The 22,486-nt window shown below is 47.7% G+C and overlaps 1 protein-coding gene across 4 annotated transcripts in view; it reads left to right on the top strand.

Annotated features, from left to right (window-relative positions):
- SLC39A11 (solute carrier family 39 member 11) overlaps positions 1-22,486 on the top strand; it is a 724,893-nt gene that overhangs the window by 823 nt on the left and 701,584 nt on the right. The gene's annotated exons all lie outside the window — the stretch shown is intronic.

The following is a 22,486-nucleotide window of genomic DNA, read 5'->3' as shown; positions in this document are numbered from 1 at the left end:
TTGTCGGGTGCAATGATTTCATTATCTGTGGTACATCTTCCATCGCTGATCAACAGGCATTTAATGGCCTGAACCTGCCTGTCTAAGTCTACGTTCACATTAGCGTTGTGCGGGGCTGCGTCAGGCGCAGCCGCGGCGACCCATGCGCCCCTGTATTTAACATGGGGGGCGCATGGACATGCATTGTCGTGCGTTTTGTGACGCATGCGTCTTTTTGGCGCAACAGAAAACGCTGCATGATGCAGTTTTTTCTACACCAAAAATCATGAAAAAATGAACGCATGCGTCACAAAAAGCTGCGTTTTGCATGCGTTTTTGCATGCGTCGTGCGTTGCGTCGCCGACGCAGCACTGCACAACGCAAATGTGAACGTAGCCTTAGTGGAAATGTGCACACAACGTCATTCTGAGTCTTCAAGAGGAAAATGCTTCGGGAAATACAACACAGGTTTTTTTTTCCTAAAATACTTTTTTTTTTTTGGGTTGTTGTCGCTTGAGCCCCCTTTCTACAATTTTGTCCCCCAGTGTTTTTTAAGCATTTTTAGGGAAGTGACCAAATCACTATTGGTTTTTCAAGCAAAAACGCTCATAAAAAGTCTTTAGTTTTCCCATTGACTTCTATTTTAACATATGGCACGTCTTCAGAGCATAAAAAGCCTGAAGAATCTTCATTTCTTTAAGCCGCTTGGCGTCGTTGGATACCTGCACAGGTTTAAAGATGATCAAAAGCATAGCCAGTCATCTTCCCATAGAAATGAGTTAGTTCAGTCTTGTGAACGTTTATTTTGAGCATTTTCAGGTGGGTTTTCAGATCAAAATCAGCCTGAAAAAGACTGTGCACGTACCCATAGGCTATGTTCTCCTAGAGCAGTGTTTCTCAACTCCAGTCCTCAAGACCCCACAACAGGTCATGTTTTCAGGATTTCCTTAGTATTGCATAGGCGATGGAATTAATGCTTGAGCAGGCGATGGAATTATCACCTGTGCAATACTAAGGAAATCCTGAAAAGATGACCTGTTGTGGAGTCTTGAGGACTGGAGTTGAGAAACACTGACCTAGAGTTTTTTTTGGAGCAGATCTGTTCCAAAATCCTCAAAAATAGAGTTGAGCGAATTTGATTGGGACCCCGCTTATTCGGCCAGCTATAACGTTTGCCGAATCAGCTGCAGAGGGAACCCGGATACATGGAGTGCGCCAGCTGATCAGCTCTTCGGCACCGCAGCTGTATGTGTCGCGCCTGTGTGATAGTCACGACATATGCATGGAGAGCCTATTTGTTTGAAAAAATGTTTTTGAGCAATTGAAAAGATATAAAGAATTAATGTTAAAGGGGTTGTCCACTACTAGCGCCGATTACAGTCATGAATATGCGGCACCTATCCATTATTAATCCAATTGTATGAAATGGTTAAAACACACACACACACACACACACACACACACACACACACACACACACTATTACAAAGACACACACTATTACAAAGACACACATTATTACAAAGTCTTTTAATGAAATAAAAACACAGGTTGTTGGAATATATTATTACTAGCTATTGAACCCGTTCTACGCCCGGGTGGCGAGCATTTATATTGGTATATGGTCTCCATCCTGGTATGTGCTGCTCCATCCTGCGCCCCCATCCTGTCATGTGCTGCTCCCATCCTGCGCCCCCGTTCTGTCATGTGCTGCTCCCATCCTGCGCCTCCATTCTGTCATTTGCTGCTCCCATCCTGTCATTTGCTGCTCCCATCCTGCGCCCGTTCTGTCATTTGCTGCTCCCATCCTGCGCCCGTTCTGTCATTTGCTGCTCCCATCCTGCGTCCCCGTTCTGTCATTTGCTGCTGCCATCCTGCGCCCGTTCTGTCATGTGCTGCTGCCATCCTGCGCCCGTTCTGTCATGTGTTGCGGCCATCCTGCGCCCGTTCTGTCATGTGCTGCTGCCATCCTGCGCCCGTTCTGTCATGTGTTGCGGCCATCCTGCGCCCGTTCTGTCATGTGCTGCTGCCATCCTGCGCCCGTTCTGTCATGTGCTGCTGCCATCCTGCGCCCGTTCTGTCATGTGCTGCGGCCATCCTGCGCCCGTTCTGTCATGTGCTGCGGCCATCCTGCGCCCGTTCTGTCATGTGCTGCGGCCATCCTGCGCCCGTTCTGTCATGTGCTGCGGCCATCCTGCGCCCGTTCTGTCATGTGCTGCGGCCATCCTGCGCCCGTTCTGTCATGTGCTGCTGCCATCCTGCGCCCGTTCTGTCATGTGCTGCGGCCATCCTGCGCCCGTTCTGACATGTGCTGCTGCCATCCTGCGCCCGTTCTGTCATGTGCTGCTGCCATCCTGCGCCCGTTCTGTCATGTGCTGCTGCCATCCTGCGCCCGTTCTGTCATGTGCTGCTGCCATCCTGCGCCCGTTCTGTCATGTGCTGCCGCCATCCTGCGCCGTTCTGTCATGTGCTGCCGCCATCCTGCGCCCGTTCTGTCATGTGCTGCTGCCATCCTGCGCCCGTTCTGTCATGTGCTGCTGCCATCCTGCGCCCGTTCTGTCATGTGCTGCGGCCATCCTGCGCCCGTTCTGTCATGTGCTGCGGCCATCCTGCGCCCGTTCTGTCATGTGCTGCTGCCATCCTGCGCCCGTTCTGTCATGTGCTGCTGCCATCCTGCGCCCGTTCTGTCATGTGCTGCTCCCATCCTGCGCCACCATTGTATTATATGCCCCCCGCTCCAGTGTGTATGCCCCCGAATGCTGCTGCCATATAAAAAAAAAAAAAATACCATACTCACCTATCGTCCGGCTCCACTGCAGGTATGTCTTCAAGAAAATGGCGCCGGAAAGCGGGGACTGCGCAGGCGCCGATTCCGGCAGCAGGAATCGGTGCCTGCGCAGTCCGCGCTTTCCGGCGCCATTTTCTTGAAGACACACCTGCAATGGAGCCGGAGTGTGTCTTCAAGAAAATGGCGCCGGAAAGCGCGGACTGCGCAGGCGCCGATTCCGGCAGCAGGAATCGGCGCCTGCGCAGTCCGCGCCCTCCGGAGCCGGGAGCAGAGGAGCCGGGAGACGGAGCCGCAAGCAGCGCTGGAACCGGGAAAGGTGAGTATACTTACCCTCCCTCCTGGCGGTCCCTGACTCTCCGGTGGAGATCGCGGTATGCGTTCAGTGCTTACGCATACCGCGATCTCCCGGGAGCGTCGCTCTGTGAGGCCCAGACTGCGCCGGCGCTTGCGCAGTCTATAGAGGCTTCGGACAGAGTGACGCTCCCAGCGTTATATTATAGATCCTGGTAATCCACCTGAAGACCCTCGCTCTGTAAGGCTAGTCTCACACGTCCAGATAATTCCGGTACCGGAATTATCCGTGTCCGTGCGTTTATGTGGCACATCAGTGTGGCACACGTGTGCCGCCCGTGTGCTGACTGGGTACCACACGGAGCGTGCAGGAGACAGCGCTAGAGATAAGCGCTGTCCCCTGCATCTGGTGCTGAACAGGAGAAGCTGCGGCGAGAGAAGGAAGCAGCGCCAGCGAGGGAGCCGGGTAAGTATTTTATTAACAGCGGGGGAGCGCACAGGGGGTGGGAGGGGGTTGGGGACAGGAATCCTTTTTTTTTTTTTTTTTTTTTTTTTAACCCCTTCATGACCCAGCCTATTTTGACCTTAAAGACCTTGCCGTTTTTTGCAATTCTGACCAGTGTCCCTTTATGAGGTAATAACTCAGGAACGCTTCAACGGATCCTAGCGGTTCTGAGATTTTTTCGTGACATATTGGGCTTCATGTTAGTGGTAAATTTAGGTCAATAAATTCTGCGTTTATTTGTGATAAAAACGGAAATTTGGCGAAAATTTTGAAAATTTCGCAATTTTCACATTTTGAATTTTTATTCTGTTTAACCAGAGAGTTATGTGACACAAAATAGTTAATAAATAACATTTCCCACATGTTTACATTACATCAGCACAATTTTGGAAACAAAATTTTTTTTTGCTAAGAAGTTATAAGGGTTAAAATTTGACCAGCGATTTCTCATTTTTACAACGAAATTTACAAAACCATTTTTTTTAGGGACCACCTCACATTTGAAGTCAGTTTGAGGGGTCTATATGGCTGAAAATACCCAAAAGTGACACCATTCTAAAAACTGCACCCCTTAAGGTACTCAAAACCACATTCAAGAAGTTTATTAACCCTTCAGGTGCTTCACAGCAGCAGAAGCAACATGGAAGGAAAAAATGAACATTTAACTTTTTAGTCACAAAAATTATCTTTTAGCAACAATTTTTTTATTTTCCCAATGGTAAAAGGAGAAACTGAACCACGAAAGTTGTTGTCCAATTTGTCCTGAGTACGCTGATACCTCATATGTGGGGGTAAACCACTGTGTGGGCGCACGGCAGGGCTTGGAAGGGAAGGAGCGCCATTTGACTTTTTGAATGAAAAATTGGCTCCACTCTTTAGCGGACACCATGTCACGTTTGGAGAGCCCCCGTGTGCCTAAACATTGGCGCTCCCCCACAAGTGACCCCATTTTGGAAACTAGACCCCCCAAGGAACTTATCTAGATGCATATTGAGCACTTTAAACCCCCAGGTGCTTCACAGAAGTTTATAACGCAGAGCCATGAAAATAAAAAATAATTTTTCTTTCCTCAAAAATGATTTTTTAGCCTGGAATTTCCTATTTTGCCAAGGGTAATAGGAGAAATTGGACCATAAATGTTGTTGTCCAGTTTGTCCTGAGTACGCTGATACCCCATATGTGGGGGTAAACCACTGTTTGGACGCACGGCAGGACTCGGAAGGGAAGGCACGCCATTTGGCTTTTTAAATGGAAAATTAGCTCCAATCATTAGCGGACACCATGTCACGTTTGGAGAGCCCCTGTGTGCCTAAACATTGGAGATCCCCCAGAAATGACCCCATTTTGGAAACTAGTCCACCAAAGGAACTAATCTAGATGTGTGGTGAGGACTTTGAACCCCCAAGTGCTTCACAGAAGTTTATAACGCAGAGCCATGAAAAAAAAAAAAAAAATTATTTTCTCAAAAATGATCTTTTAGCCTGCAATTTTTTATTTTCCCAAGGGTAACAGGAGAAATTTGACCCCAAAAGTTGTTGTCCAGTTTCTCCTGAGTACGCTGATACCTCATATGTGGGGGTAAACTACTGTTTGGGCACATGCCGGGGCTCGGAATTGAAGTAGTGACGTTTTGAAATGCAGACTTTGATGGAATGCTCTGCGGGCGTCACGTTGCGTTTGCAGAGCCCCTGATGTGGCTAAACAGTAGAAACCCCCCACAAGTGACCCCATTTTAGAAACTAGACCCCCCAAGGAACTTATCTAGATATGTGGTGAGCACTTTGAGCCCCCAAGTGCTTCACAGACGTTTACAACGCAGAGCCGTGAAAATAAAAAATCATTTTTCTTTCCTCAAAAATGATGTTTTAGCAAGCATTTTTTTTATTTTCACAAGGGTAACAGGAGAAATTGGACCCCAGTAATTGTTGCGCAGTTTATCCTGAGTATGCTGGTATCCCATATGTGGGGGTAAACCACTGTTTGGGCACACGTCGGGGCTCGGAAGTGAGGGAGCACCATTTGACTTTTTGAATACGAGATTGGCTGGAATCAATGGTGGCGCCATGTTGCGTTTGGAGACCCCTGATGTGCCTAAACAGTGGTAACCCCTCAATTCTACCTCCAACACTAACCCCCCCACACCCGTAACTCTAATCCCAACTGTAGCCATAACCCTAATCACAACCCTAATTCCAACCCTAACCCTAAGGCTATGTGCCCACGTTGCGGATTCGTGTGAGATTTTTCAGCATCATTTTTTAAAAATCCGCGGGTAAAAGGCACTGCGTTTTACCTGCGGATTTTCCGCGGATTTCCAGTATTTTTTGTGCGGATTTCACCTGCGGATTCCTATTGAGGAACAGGTGTAAAACGCTGCGGAAAATACAACGCAGCGTTTCCGCGCGGTATTTTCCGCACCATGGGCACAGCGGATTTGGTTTCCATACGTTTACATGGAACTGTAAACCTGATGGAACACTGCTGCGGATCCGCAGCCAAATCCGCACCGTGTGCACATAGCCTAATTCTAAAGGTATGTGCACACGCTGCGGAAAACGCTGCGGATCCGCTACAGTTTCCCATGAGTTTACAGTTCAATGTAAACCTATGGTAAACAAAAATCGCTGTACACATGCTGCGGAAAAACTGCACGGAAATGCAGCGGTTTACATTCCGCAGCATGTCACTTCTTTGTGCGGATTCCACAGCGGTTTTACAACTGCTCCAATAGAAAATCGCAGTTGTAAAACCGCAGTGAAATGCGCAGAAAAAACGCGGTAAATCCGCCATAAATACGCAGTGGTTTAGCACTGCGGATTTATCAAATCCGCAGCGGAAAAATCTGCAGAGGACCAGAATACGTGTGCACATACCCTAACCCTAGCCCTAACCCTAGCCCTAACCCTAGCCCTAACCCTAGCCCTAACCCTAACCCTATTCTAACATTAGTGGAAAAAAAAAAATCTTTATTTTTTATTGTCCCTACCTATGGGGGGGTCATTTATTATTTTTTTTATTTTGATCACTGAGAGAGATTATATCTCAGTGATCAAAATGCACTTTGGAACGAATCTGCCTGCCGGCAGATTCGGCGGGCGCACTGCGCATGCGCCCGCCATTTTGGAAGATGGCGGCGCCCGGGGAGAAGACAGACGGACCCCGGCAGGATCGGTAAGTATGACGAGTTGCGGGGAGCATGGGGGGGGTGGATCGGAGCGCTGGAGGGGTGGATCGGAGCGCGGGAGGGGTGGAACGGAGCACGGGGGGGGGTGGAACGGAGCACTGGGGTGGGGGGGTGGATCGGACTGCAGGGGGGGTGATTGGAGCACGGGGAGGGTGATTGGAGCATGGGGGGAGCGGACAAAAGCACGGGGGGAGCCGGAGCACAGGACAGAGGGGAGCCGGAGCAGTGTTCCGGACAGATCGGTGGCTTGGGGGGGCGATCGGTGGGGTGGGGGCACATTATTGTTTCCAGCCATGGCCGATGATATTGCAGCATCGGCCATGGCTGGATTGTAATATTTCACCAGTTATAATAGGTGAAATATTACAAATCGCTCTGATTGGCTGTTGAAAGTGAAACTGCCAATCAGAGCGATCGTAGCCACGGGGGGGGGGGGGGGGAAGCCACCCCCCCTGGGCTAAACTACCACTCCCCCTGTCCCTGCAGATCGGGTGAAATGGGAGTTAACCCTTTTACCCGGCCTGCAGGGACGCGATCTTTCCATGACGCCACATAGGCGTCATGGGTCGGATTGGAACCGACTTTCATGACGCCTACGTGGCGTCATGGGTCGGGAAGGGGTTAAACACACACAAAAAAAAAAAAAAATGAAGAGTTTTCATATCTTCTCTCCAGCGAACGATGCTGGAGAGAAGAAATGATTAGCGGCTTCAGCACCAGATGCAGGGGACAGCGCTTAACTCTAGCGCTGTCTCCTGCACGGTCCGTGTGGTCCTCAGTTGGCACACGGGCTGCACACGGCTGCCGCACGTGTGCCACACTGATGTGCCACATAAACGCACGGACACGGATAATTCCGGTACCGATTTTTCCGGTACCGGAATTATCTGGACGTGTGAGACTGGCCTAAATTAGTACACATGCGTAGTAGGCGGCTTTCACGCAGTTAATACGCATGTGACTAATGATTAGATGCGGTTCTACCGCATCTAATGATAGTCTATGGGAAATTTACGCTGTGGGGACTGAGCGTCTCCACATCGTAAATAGACATGCTGCGGTCTGGAAAGACGCACCACATGTCCGGTTACACAGGTCTGCCGCCTGTGCCTTTGAACGCATAGTGGCGATGGGATTTCATGAAATCCCATCCACTATGCTGTAACATCAGGACATTGCGGGCTGAAGATGTACGCAGCGTCCAACCCGCAGCGTCCAATGACTGTGTGCACATACCCTATCTGCAAACAGGAAATCACTTTTTCCTTCCCAGAAGCCAACTTTCAATTAGCTTTATTTCAAGTGACAAAAAAAATGCATGCAATGAAAAAACGCATCAAAAATGCAGGTGACCTGCCAGTGACCTCAGATGCAGATTTCACCTGTGTCAGATCCTGAGCAAATACTGAGCCAATCCTGACCGTGGAAACATATCCCGAGTATCTCTATAGCACTTTGCACATTATTGCTTTTTGCGCCTTGCCTATTTACATTCTTCTCTGCAGGGGAAATCTATGATATTGATCAGTGGGTTGGTTTAATGTGTTACTGATGGACCACAAATATCATAATTATTTGTTGTAGCATTAACCGTTGACCTGCACTAACATCAAAGACCTCTTCAGTAAGACGTTCACATGAGGGTGGTTGGAAGCAGTGGGGTTTCTGGTTGCATATAAATTATCCTTACCAGGGGTTTTCTTTTTTCAGAAAATCCCTGTCCCCAGGTTGTTTGTTTTAGGAACAAAAAAAAAAAAGTTTCTAAAGGGCCTAGTGCGGAGTCTGTGCAGCTGCTCTCCATGTCTGATATTGTCTGCAGTGCTGATGTCACCTTTCCAGCGCTGCAGTCAATTACTGAGCTCAACGGATCTGCCTTCACTGAAAACATCAGTTGCCTTTTGCATCTAGTAAATTGATGTAACCATAAACTAATCCAATGTAATTAGTGCTTCCCTATTAAAGTAAATAATGTACCCCCACTTCTCTTTCAAATAGTAAAGGCAAATTCGCCCCTGAACGGCAGAGAGAAGCGCAGCATTATTACACCGTGCCACTACAAAAAAAAAAAATGGAGAACATGTTTTCACTCTGTTTTTGTCTTCATTTGTTAACTGCTCCATTTTCCATACTGGTAGTAATAGTCAAGCCTCCTGTCTCCTCAGTAAGCACAGCAGGCACCCACTCCTCTCAGTAGTCACAGCAGTTCTTCCATGCTGAAAAACAAATTTGCTCTCACCCAACCCTTCCTCAGCTGACAGTAATAAGTCATTGATTAAGCTCTGACGACTTCCTCTGCATTTGCTGCAGGCCTCCATTAGCCCTATTAGTTATAGCAGTCCCACAGTAGTGACAACTTTCTCCCATTAGTAATTGTAATAGTCATGAATTAGGCTCTGCTCAACTCCGCCTAGTAGTCACAGTAGTCTCTCCTTAGGCAGTAATAGTTATTTATCAACTCTACCTAGTAGTCCCGGCAGTCTCCCTGCACTAGTAGTTAACATAAGTTTCACTCTCAACCCACATCATGCCATCACGCCCCCAAATTGTCACAGCTGGTTAGTTTTTAGGCCAGCTTCACAAGTCTGTGTTTCTTAAATCAGAGTTTGGGCGGCTTATGTTCTGACTCAAACTCAGCAGCAACATAGGCAAATATGAAGCTGAGTTTTGGTTGCGGACTATCATGCATTGCAGCTGGTAATTAGATTGTGAAAGACAGATGTGTGAACTTAGTGTTACACCTACTTTCTCCAAGGAGGCTGTAACAGTAATTTACTTAAGCTGGTTCCTGAGTAGACATGTAAGGCCCCCACTGCCCCCCAGTAGTGAAAACAGTTTTCCTACGATTAACAGGTCATAGATTAAAATGGCCCTTATTTCAGAGTAGGTGCACTCTTTATAGTAGTCACAGCAGCCCCCAGTAGTGACAGCATTCTCCATGTACTAGAAATTAACAGAAGCTTAGGCTACGTTCACATTTGCGTCTTTGGGCGCAGCGTCGTCGACGCAACGCATAACGCATGTCAAACGCATACACAACGCAGTGTTTTTTGACGCATGCGTTGTTCTTTAAATTTAATGAAGATTCAAAACGCCCAAAAAAGTGTCAAGACACTACATCACTTGCATTTAACTAAAAAAACGAATGCGTCGACCAACGCAGGTACCTGCGCCCTATGCGTTTTACATTGACACTAATGTGATTTTTAGACACATGTACGACGCAAGTGCGTTGCATGCGTTGATTATGGAAAATGTGATGCAGGAAAAATGCTACATGTAGCGTCATACGCGCCCTGTCTGGTGCGCCAAATTGACGCATGCGTCGTACAACACATCAAAACGCATACCGGCGCATGTCCATGCGCCCCCCATGTTAAAGATAGGGGTGCATGCGTCGGTATGCGTCGACGACGCTGCGCGGAAAGACGCAAATGTGAACGTAGCCTTAGGGTATGTGTCCACGTTCAGGATTGCATCAGGATTTGGTCAGGATTTTTCATCAGTATTTGTAAGCCAAAACCAGGAGTGGGTGATAAATGCAAAAGTGGAGCATATGTTTCTATTATACTTTTCCTCTAATTGTTCCACTCCTGGTTTTGGCTTACAAATACTGATGAAAAATCCTGACCAAACCCTGATGCAATCCTGAAAGTGGACACATACCCTTAGTCAACTCCCTTTAACCGGAAGGTGGTAATTGTCATGGATTCATCTGATTCCTTGCTTCCTCAGTAGGCACAACCCCCTACTAGTCACAGCAGCCCCCAGTAGTGACAGCATTCTCCATGTACTAGAAATTAACAGAAGCTTAGGCTACGTTCACATTTGCGTCTTTGGGCGCAGCGTCGTCGACGCAACGCATAACGCATGTCAAACGCATACACAACGCAGTGTTTTTTGACGCATGCGTTGTTCTTTAAATTTAATGAAGATTCAAAACGCCCAAAAAAGTGTCAAGACACTACATCACTTGCATTTAACTAAAAAAACGAATGCGTCGACCAACGCAGGTACCTGCGCCCTATGCGTTTTACATTGACACTAATGTGATTTTTAGACGCATGTACGACGCAAGTGCGTTGCATGCGTTGATTATGGAAAATGTGATGCAGGAAAAATGCTACATGTAGCGTCATACGCGCCCTGTCTGGTGCGCCAAATTGACGCATGCGTCGTACAACACATCAAAACGCATACCGGCGCATGTCCATGCGCCCCCCATGTTAAAGATAGGGGTGCATGCGTCGGTATGCGTCGACGACGCTGCGCGGAAAGACGCAAATGTGAACGTAGCCTTAGGGTATGTGTCCACGTTCAGGATTTGGTCAGGATTTTTCATCAGTATTTGTAAGCCAAAACCAGGAGTGGGTGATAAATGCAAAAGTGGAGCATATGTTTCTATTATACTTTTCCTCTAATTGTTCCACTCCTGGTTTTGGCTTACAAATACTGATGAAAAATCCTGACCAAACCCTGATGCAATCCTGAAAGTGGACACATACCCTTAGTCAACTCCCTTTAACCGGAAGGTGGTAATTGTCATGGATTCATCTGATTCCTTGCTTCCTCAGTAGGCACAACCCCCTACTAGTCACAGCAGCTCTACCATGATTACCATCAGCTTTGTTCTCAGCCCCTTTCCACAGCAGGCAGTGAATAGTCATGAATTTAACCCAGACCTCAATTTCGATTTCTGTTGCAAATGTTGGCACATTATACCAAATAAGGCCTGTCCCACACATCCAGATAATTCCAGTACCGGAAAAATCGGTACCGGAATTATCCGTGTCCGTGTGTCCACACGCACCGTGCAGGACACAGCGCTACAGTTAAGCGCTGTCCCCTGCATCTGGTGCTGAAGCCGCCATTCATTTCTTCTCTCCAGCAGCGGTCGCTGGAGAGAAGACATGAAAAAATCTGGTGTTTTTTTAATTTTTTTATTGTGTTTTAAAAAATGATCCCTGCCCCCAACCCTTTCCCACCCCTTGTGCGCCCCCCGCTGTTAATAAAATACTTACCCGGCTCCCTCACTGCTTCCTTTCCTCGCTGCAGCTTCTCCTCTCATACAGGAGAAGCTGCGGTGAGGAGAGGAAGCAGCGAGGGAGCCGGGTAAGTATTTTATTAACAGCGGGGTGGGGTGGGGGGTGGGGGGGCGCAGAGGGGGTGGGAGGGTATTTGGGACAGGGATCTTTTTTTTTAAACACCAAAAAAAAAAAAAAAAAAAAAAAAAAGATTTTTCATATCTTCTCTCCAGCGAATGCTACTGGAGAGAAGAAATGAATGGCGGCTTCAGCACCACGCTAGGGGGACAGCGCTTACTGTAGCGCTGTCTCCTGCACGGCACACGGACTGCACACGGACAGCGGTACGTGTTTTACACAGACCCTTTGACTTTAATGGGTCCGTGTAATACGTGCGCTCCCATGAACACTGACATGTCTCCGTGTTTTTCAAACGGACACACGGTCCGTGAAAACACGCTGACATGTGCAGAGACACATTGATTTTAATGTGTCTACGTGAGTCAGTGTCTCCGGTACGTGAGGAAACTGTCACCTCACGTACCGGAGCCATTGACGTGTGAAACCGGCCTAAGCCAAAGGGCTTATAAAAGTGTAGCTCGTGCTAAAAGCTTTGCCATTTGTTCAAGTTTAGAGAATTACAGTTTTATCAGTATTCTTTTTATTTGGAGGGATTTTTTTAAACAATTTCTGGGAAGGGGATTAAAGTTATAGTCAATAAGGTGAGTAATAAAACATAACGGAGTGATCGAAAACTTGTTCTATTAAACAAGTAAGAAGATATATTCAAAGAAGAATCAATAGAGAAAAAAAGGGTTAATGCAAAAGGAAAAGAATGTGGAAGAAAAAGCTAGAAAAGCTAGAGGGGAAGGGGAAGGAAAGAAAAGGGCATAGTAGATGGTTGGATCAGATAAATGTGGAGAGTAGGGACAGGGGAAAAGATCATCCTTAGTGAAACAATATTTATAACAAAACAATTTTCAATTTGATAAGTTAAATATGTAATTGTATCTGTACTTCTTGGCAAATAATAAAGCTTTAAACCTAAAAGAGGGCATTCCGACTTGAGGAAAGAAATAGATTCCAAGATGACCATATGGAACAGTATTAAAATAATTGTTTCTTAGAGCGTTAGAATGCTCAAAAGAATTATGGATAGACCTTCTTTTCATTATTTCTGAAATGGAGGGAACATCTATTGATTTCTATTTCCACTTAGATGCTATAAGTATTTTTGTTACAGCAAATAGATGAATTGGAGATATTTAATTTTGGGGGGAAGTTGATTGGAATCAAGCGAGAACAAAACCAGTTGAGGCCGGGGTTGGCAAATTAATTTTTCCGAGGGGCCACATGAGAGACCATGACTGTTGTGGTGGAGGGCCGAACTAATAGCTTGAAGTTAACTCTACTCAATATTAATTTATTAACCCCTTCCCGACCTGTGACACAGCATATGCGTTATGAAAGTCGGTGCCAATCCGACCTGCTGTGTCACAGAATGATCGCGTCCCTGCAGATCCGGTGAAAGGGTTAACTCCCATTTCACCCAATCTGCAGGGACAGGGGGAGTGGTAGTTTAGCCCAGGGGGGGTGGCTTCACCCCCCCCCCCGTGGCTATGATCGCTCTGATTGGCTGTTGAAAGTGAAACTGCCAATCAGAGCGATTTGTAATATTTCACCTATTATAACTGGTGAAATATTACAATCCAGCCATGGCCGATGCTGCAATATCATCGGCCATGGCTGGAAACACTGATGTGCCCCCACCCCACCCCTTCGATCGCCCCCCCCCAGCCCTCCGATCTGTCCTTTACACTGCTCCGCTCCCCTCCGTCCTCCTGTCCGCTCCCCCCCCGTGCTCTTGTCCGCTCACCCCCGTGCTCCAATCACCCCCCCGTGCTCCAACCACCCGCCCTGCACTCCGATCCACCCCCCCTGCAGTCCGATCCACCCCCCCTGCAGTCCGATCCACCCCCCGATGCTCCAATGCACCCCCCGTGCTCCGATCCACCCCCCCGTGCTCCGATTTACCCCCCCATGCTCCGATCCACCCCCCCGCCGTGCTCCCCCCACCCCATCATACTTACCGAGCCTCCCGTGGTCCGTCCGTCTTCTTTCCTGGGCGCCGCCATCTTCCAAAATGGCGGGCGCATACGCAGTGCGCCCGCCGAATCTGCCGGCCGGCAGATTCGTTTCAAGTGCATTTTGATCACTGCGATAAAACCTATCGCAGTGATCAAAATAAAAAAAATACTGAATGATCCCCCCCCTTTGTCACCCCCATAGGTAGGGACAATAATAAAATAAAGATTTTTTTTTTTTCTTCCACTAAGGTTGGGGTAAGAACTAGGGTTAGGGTTAGGGTTTCGGTATGTGCACACGTATTCTGGTCCTCTGCGGATTTTTCCGCTGCGGATTTGATAAATCCGCAGTGCTAAACCACTGCGGATTTATGGCAGATTTACCGCGGTTTTTCTGCGCATTTCACTGCAGTTTTACAACTGTGATTTTCTATTGGAGCAGTTGTAAAACCGCTGTGGAATCCGCAGAAAGAAGCGACATGCTGCGGAATGTAAACCGCTGCGTTTCCTTGCAGTTTTTCTGCAGCATGTGTACAGCGATTTTTTGTTTCCCATAGGTTTACATTGAACTGTAAACTCATGGGAAACTGCTGCGGATGCGCAGCGTTTTCCGCAGCGTGTGCACATACCTTTAGAATTAGGCCATGTGCACACGGTGCGGATTTGGCTGCGGATCCGCAGCGGATTGGCCGCTGCGGATTCGCTGCAGTGTTCCATCAGATTTACAGTATCATGTAAACCTATGGAAAACCAAATCCGCTGTGCCCATGGTGCGGAAAATACCACGCGGAAATGCTGCGTTGTATTTTCCACAGCATGTCAATTCTTTGTGCGGATTCCGTGGCGTTTTACACCTGTTCCCCAATAGGAATCCGCAGGTGAAATCCGCACAAAAAACACTGAAAATCCACGGTAAATCCGCAGGTAAAAAGCAGTGCCTTTTACCCGCGGATTTTTAAAAAATGATGCTGAAAAATCTCACACGAATCCGCAACGTGGGCACATAGCCTTAGGGTTAGGGTTGGAATTAGGGTTGTGGTTAGGGGTGTGTTGGGGTTAGGGTTGTGGTTAGGGGTGTGTTGCGGTTAGGGTTGTGATTAGGGTTATGGCTACAGTTGGGATTAGGGTTAGGGGTGTGTTGGGGTTAGTGTTGGAGGTAGAATTGAGGGGTTTCCACTGTTTAGGCACATCAGGGGTCTCCAAACGCAACATGGCGCCACCATTGATTCCAGCCAATCTTGTATTCAAAAAGTCAAATGGTGCTCCCTCACTTCCGAGCCCCGACGTGTGCCCAAACAGTGGTTTACCCCCACATATGGGGTGCCAGCATACTCAGAACAAACTGCGCAACAATTACTGGGGTCCAATTTCTCCTGTTACCCTTGTGAAGATAAAAAAATGCTTGCTAAAACATCATTTTTGAGGAAAGAAAAATGATTTTGTATTTTCACGGCTCTGCGTTGTAAACGTCTGTGAAGCACTTGGGGGTTCAAAGTGCTCACCACATATCTAGATAAGTTCCTTGGGGGGTCTAGTTTCTAAAATGGGGTCACTTGTGGGGGGTTTCTACTGTTTAGGCACACCAGGGGCTCTGCAAACGCAACGTGACACCCGCAGACCATTCCATCAAAGTCTGCATTTCAAAAGTCACTACTTCCCTTCTGAGCCCCGACGTGTGCCCAAACAGTGGTTTACCCCCACACATGGGGTATCAGCGTACTCAGGAGAAACTGGACAACAACTTTTGGGGTCCAACTTCTCCTGTAACCCTTGGGAAAATAAAAAATTCTGGGCTAAATTATTATTTTTCAGGAAAGAAAACGTATTTATTATTTTCATGGCTCTGCGTTATAAACTTCTGTGAAGCACTTGGGGGTTCAAAGTCCTCACCACACATCTAGATTAGTTCCTTTGGGGGTCTAGTTTCCAAAATGGGGTCATTTGTGGGGGATCTCCAATGTTTAGGCACACAGGGGCTCTCCAAACGTGACATGGTGTCCGCTAATGATTGGAGCTAATTTACCATTTAAAAAGCCAAATGGCGTGCCTTCCTTTCCGAGCCCTGCCGTGCGCCCAAACAGTGGTTTACCCCCACATATGGGGTATCAGCGTACTCAGGACAAACTGGACAACAACATTTGGGGTCCAATTTCTCCTAATACCCTTGGCAAAATAGGAAATTCCAGGCTAAAAAAATCATTTTTGAGGAAAGAAAAGTTATTTTTTATTTTCATGGCTCTGCGTTATAAACTTCTGTGAAGCACCTGGGGGTTTAAAGTGCTCAATATGCATCTAGATAAGTTCCTTGGGGGGTCTAGTTTCCAAAATGGGGTCACTTGTGGGGGAGCTCCAATTCTTAAGCACACGGGGGGCTCTCCAAACGTGACATGGTGTCCGCTAAAGAGTGGAGCCAATTTTTCATTCAAAAAGTCAAATGGCGCTCCTTCCCTTCCAAGCCCTGCCGTGCGCCCAAACAGTGGTTTACCCCTACATATGAGGTATCAGCGTACTCAGGACAAATTGGACAACAACTTTCGTGGTTCAGTTTCTCCTTTTACCATTGTGAAATCAAAAAAATTGTTGCTAAAAGATAATTTTTGTGACTAAAAAGTTAAATGTTCATTTTTTCCTTCCATGTTGCTTCTGCTGCTGTGAAGCACCTGAAGGGTTAATAAACTTCTTGAATGTGGTTTTGTGCACCTTGAGGGGTGCAGTTTTTAGAATGGTGTCACTTTTGGGTATTTTCAGCCATATAGACCCCGTAAACTGACTTCAAATGTGAGGTGGTCCCTAAAAAAAATGGTTTTGTAAATTTCGTTGTAAAAATGAGAAATCGCTGGTCAAAGTATACATGTGGGAAATATTATTTATTAACTATTTTGTGTCACATAACTCTTTGGTTTAACAGAATAAAAATTCAAATTGTGAAAATTGCGAAATTTTCAAAATTTTCGCCAAATTTCCGTTTTTATCACAAATAAACGCATAATTTATTGACCTAAATTTACCACTAACATGAAGCCCAATATGTCACGAAAAAACAGTCTCAGAACCGCTAGGATCCGTTGAAGCGTTCTGAGTTATTACCTCATAAAGGGACACTGGTCAGAATTGCAAAAAACGGCCAGGTCATTAAGGTCAAAATAGGCTGGGTCATGAAGGGGTTAATATTAATTGTATCACTTAATCTTGAGCATAATTAAGTATGCTGACACCCCCTATATATCGTTGAACCCCCCCCCACAGCCCCTTATATACAGCATGAGCCTCACACAGCCTACTACATATGCGGCATGAGCCCCACACAGCCTACTACATATGCGGCATGAGCCCCACACAGCCTCCCTATATACGACATTATCCCCACACAGCCTCCCTATATATGGCATGAGCCCCACACAGCCTCCCTATATGCGCTGTGAGCCCCACACAGCCTCCCTATATAAGGCATGAGCCCCACACAGCCTCCCTATATGCGCTGTGAGCCCCACACTGCCTCCCTATATACGGCATGAGCCCCACACAGCCTCCCTATATATGGCATGAGCCCCACAGCCTCCCTATATATGGCATGAGCCCCACACAGCTTCCCTATATACGCTATGAGCCCCACACAGCGTCCCTATATACGGCATGAGCCCCACACAGCCTCCCTATATACGGCATGAACCCCACACAGCCTCCCTTTAAACGGCTTGATCCCCACACGGTCTCAATTTATACAGCATGAGCCCCACACAGCCTCCCCATATACAGCATGAGCCCCACACATACCTCCCCATGTACAGCATGAGCCCCACACATACCTCCCCATGTACAGCATGAGCCCCACACAGCCTCCCCATGTTCAGCATGAGCCCCACACAGCCTCCCCATGTTCAGCATGAGCCCCACACAGCCTCCCCATGTACAGCGTGAGCCCCACACAGCCTTCTTATATACATATACAGCATGAGCCCCACAGTCTCTCCACATACTGAATGAGGCCCCACACAGCCTCCCCATATGCTGAATGACAGTATACAGCTTACCCAGAGCCTCATCATGTGCAGCATGTCACACCCGTAGCCTCCCCATGTCCAGCATGATACCCCCATAGCGTCCCCGTGTGCAGCATGACACCCCCATAGTCTCCCTGTATGCAGCATGACACCCCTATAGCCTCCCCGTGTGCAGCATGACACCCCCATAGCCTCCCCGTGTGCAGCATGACACCCCCATAGGGGCCACATGAGAGACCATGACTGTTGTAGTGGAGGGCCGAACTAATAACTTGAAATTAACTCTACTCACAATTAATATTAATAAATTAATATTGAGATTATCACTCAATCTTGAGCATAATTAAGTATGCAGCACCTTATATACAGCATGAGCCTCACACAGCCTACTACATATGCGGCATGAGCCCCACACAGCCTCCCTATATAAGACATTAGCCCCACACAGCCTCCCTATATATGACATGAGCCCCACACAGCCTCCCTATATATGGCATGAGCCCCACACAACCTCCCTATATATGGCATGAGCCCCACACAGCCTCCCTATATATGACATGAGCCCCACACAGCCTCCCTATATATGACATGAGCCCCACACAGCTTCCCTATATACGACATTAGCCCCACACAGCCTCCCTATATACGGCATGAGCCCCACACAGCCTCCCTATATACGGCATGAGCCCTACACAGCCTCCCTATATACGGCATGAGCCCCACACAGCCTCCCTATATATGGCATGAGCCCCACACAGCCTCCCTATATATGACATGAGCCCCACACAGCTTCCCTATATATGACATGAGCCCCACACAGCCTCCCTATATACGGCATGAGCCCCACACAGCCTCCCTATATACGGCATGAGCCCCACACAGCCTCCTTATATACGGCATGAGCCCCATACAGCCTCCCTATATATGGCATGAGCCCCACACAGCCTCCCTATATACAGCATGAGCCCTGTTGTGAATTCTGTTATATAACTCCCTCCTGTGGTCATGAATGGTACTTCGGCGAGTTCTGTCCGTGGACTCCTTCTGGTGGCTGTGAGTGGAGCTGCTGCTTCTGAGGTTCCTTCCACAGGTGACGTGGTTTATCCTTTGGTTGGCTGCTCTATTTAACTCCACTCAGATCGTTACTCCATGCCAGCTGTCAATGTTCCTGCATTGGTTCAGTTCGCTCTTGGATCTTTCTGGTTACCTGTCTACTCCAGCAGAAGCTAAGTTCCTGCTAGTTATTATTTGTTCATTGTTTCCTTGTCCAGCTGGATATCATGATTTTGCCTTGCTAGCTGGAAGCTCTGGGATGCAGAGTGGCATCTCCGCACCGTTAGTCGGTGCGGAGGTCTTTTTGCACACTCTGCGTGGTCTTTTATAGTTTTTTGTGCTGACCGCAAAGATACCTTTCCTATCCTCTGTCTGTTTAGTAAGTCTGGCCTCCCTTTGCTGAAACCTGTTTCATTTCTGCGTTTGTGACTTTCATCTTTACTCACAGTCAATATATGTTGGGGGCTGCCTTTTCCTTTGGGGAATTTCTCTGAGGCAAGGTAGGCTTTATTTTCTATCTCTAGGGCTAGATAGCTCTTAGGCTGTGAAGAGGCGTCTAGGGAGTGTCAGGAACGCTCCACGGCTATTTCTAGTTGTTGTGATAGGATTAGGGGTTGTAGTCAGCAGAGCTCCCACATCCCAGAGCTTGTCCTGTGTGAGTTTAACTATCAGGTCGTGCCGGGTGCTCCTAACCACCAGGTCCATAACAGAGCCCCACACAGCCTCCCTATATACGGAATGAGCCCCACACAGCCTTCCCATGTACAGCATGAGCCCCACACAGCCTTCCCATGTACAGCATGAGCCCCACACAGCCTCCCCATGTACAGCATTAGCCCCACACAGCCTCCCCATGTACAGCATGAGCCCAACACAGCCTCCCCATGTACAGCATGAGCCCCACAGTCTCTCCACATAGTGAATGAGGCCCCACACAGCCTCCCTATATATTGCATGACAGTATACGGCTTACCCAGAGCCTCATCATGTGCAGCATGATACCCTCATAGCCTCCCCGTATGCAGCATGACACCCCCATAGCTTCCCCGTGTGCAGCTTGACACCCCCATAGGAGCCACATGAGAGACCATGACTGTTGTGGTGGAGGGCCGAACTAATAACTTGAAATTAACTCTACTCAATCTCAATATTAATTTAATAATATTAATTGTATCACTTAATCTTGAGCATAATTAAGTATGCTGACACCCCCTATATATAATTGAACCCCTCTACAGCCCCTTATATACAGCATGAGCCTCACACAGCCTACTACATATGCGGCATGAGCCCCACACAGCCTCCCTATATACGGCATGAGCCCTACACAGCCTCCCTATATATGGCATGAGCCCCACACAGCCTCCCTATATACGGCATGAGCCCCACACAGCCTCCCTATATATGACATTAGCCCCACACAGCCTCCCTACATACGGCATGAGCCCCACACAGCCTCCCTATATACGGCATGATCCCCACACAGCCTCCCTATATACGGCATGAGCCCCACACAGCCTCCCTATATATGACATGAGCCCCACACATTCTCCCTATATATGACATGAGCCCCACACAGCCTCCCTATATATGACATGAGCCCCACACAGCCTCCCTATATATGACATGAGCCCCACGCAGCCTCCCTATATATGACATGAGCCCCACGCAGCCTCCCTATATACGGCATGAGCCCTACGCAGCCTCCCTATATACGGCATGAGCCCCACACAGCCTCCCTATATATGACATGAGCCCCACACAGCCTCCCTATATACGGCATGAGCCCTACACAGCCTCCCTATATACGGCATGAGCCCCACACAGCCTCCCTATATATGACATTAGCCCCACACAGCCTCACCTATATATGACATGAGGCCCCACAGCCTCCCTATATGCGGCATGAGCCCTAGACAGCCTTCCTATCAGGCCCGGATTTAGGGGTGGGCCCAAGGGCCACCCACCAAGCGGGGGCCTCCCACCAACATAGGGATAAATATCTCAAAACATGTAAAATCCACGTCTCTTTGCTGTGAACCATTTCTAATGATAAGGAACATTTAACAAAAGAGAAACTATTGAAAGTGTAGGGACCTTGCTACGGTCCTACATCTCAGTGGCTGGAACAGAGCGGCAGTCATGGCACCTGACCTGCGCCAGCATCCACTGACCTGGCTAGCCTAGCCAAACTTCCTTAGTACCCTTCCTGTACCTATTGCTTAGCTTATGGCATGCGGCAGCCTTCTCCGATCCCAACAGAAGCTTCTAGGCGCTACCTATATAGCTATATGATCGCTCTCGGATTAGATGAGATGAGAGTTTGTTCAGCTACCTTCGAGGAAGGAGGCGGAGCCACTATGTCGGCGTGAGAAGAGGATTCTCCACCGCGGAGAGCGGCAGGACTTCACTCTGGATCTTCAGTCACTGAAGATCCAGAGATGAAGTGGTTCAGTCTTCACAGTGTTGCGGTGGGTGAGTATGATCTGTGTCTGTCCGTCTGTGTGACTCTGTCTGTGTATCTTTCTTGCAGCTCATGTCTTACACAGTACCATACTGTATATAGTGTAGTGCACACTACATCCTGCATTACAGTGTGTCTGTGTATTCTGTATGTATATAGTGTGGACCTGTTTACAGTATAGTGCTGTGTATACTGTTGTGAATTCTGCTCTTGCGTTCCCTCCAGTGGTTGTAGGTGGGAATGCAGTTGTCTCTGAGTCACAGACCTGGCCAGGTGTATCGGATGATTACAATTCTGACTGGGATATTTAAGTGGGCAGGATCCTTTAGCCCTTGCCAGTAGTCAATGTTCCTTGTAAAGTGTTGGATCACTTTCTGGCTTCTCCTGCTTGCTGCCCATTTCAGCAAAGCTAAGTGTTTGGTTTTTGTTTCTGTGGCACACTGCCAGTGTGCTTGTTTCAGTTTTATTCCTGCTCTGATTGTAGGATTCACTGGAGTTGCAGATTTACGCTCCTACATCTTTTAGTAAAGATGTAGGAAGTTTTTGTATATTCTGCTGTGGATGTTTTGAAGGGTTTTTATACTGACCGCACAGAACTCTGTCCTATCCTGTCCTATCTAGCTAGAGTGGCCTCCTGTGCTAATCCTGTTTTTCTGCCTGTGTATGTTTTTTCCTCTCCGACTCACCGGCAATATTTGTGGGGGGCTGTCTATCCTTTGGGGATTTTCTCTGAGGCAAGATAGTATTCGTATTTCCATCTTTAGGGGTATTTAGTTCTCCGGCTGTGACGAGGTGTCTAGGTGTGTTAGGTACACTCCACGGCTACTTCTAGTTGCGGTGTTAAGTTCAGGATTGCGGTCAGTACAGTGGCCACTTTCTCCAGTGAATGTTCTCATGCAGCTCCTACGTCACCGGATCATAACAGTATACCCTTTATACAGCCCCTCAGCCTCTATTCTATACACAGCCAGCACAGCAACAGCCTCTGATATATACAGCAAATATCAAACAATAGAAACACAGCGGAAGCTTAATGCCAATAAAAACACTGAATTTTATTAATAGTACAATTAAAATTCTAATAGAGTCCAATAACAATCAGTGGAAATACATGAG

Source organism: Ranitomeya imitator, chromosome 2 (assembly GCF_032444005.1).
Source record: "Ranitomeya imitator isolate aRanImi1 chromosome 2, aRanImi1.pri, whole genome shotgun sequence".
Taxonomy (NCBI): Eukaryota; Metazoa; Chordata; class Amphibia; order Anura; family Dendrobatidae; genus Ranitomeya; species Ranitomeya imitator.
This window is presented reverse-complemented; position numbering and strand designations above follow the sequence as displayed.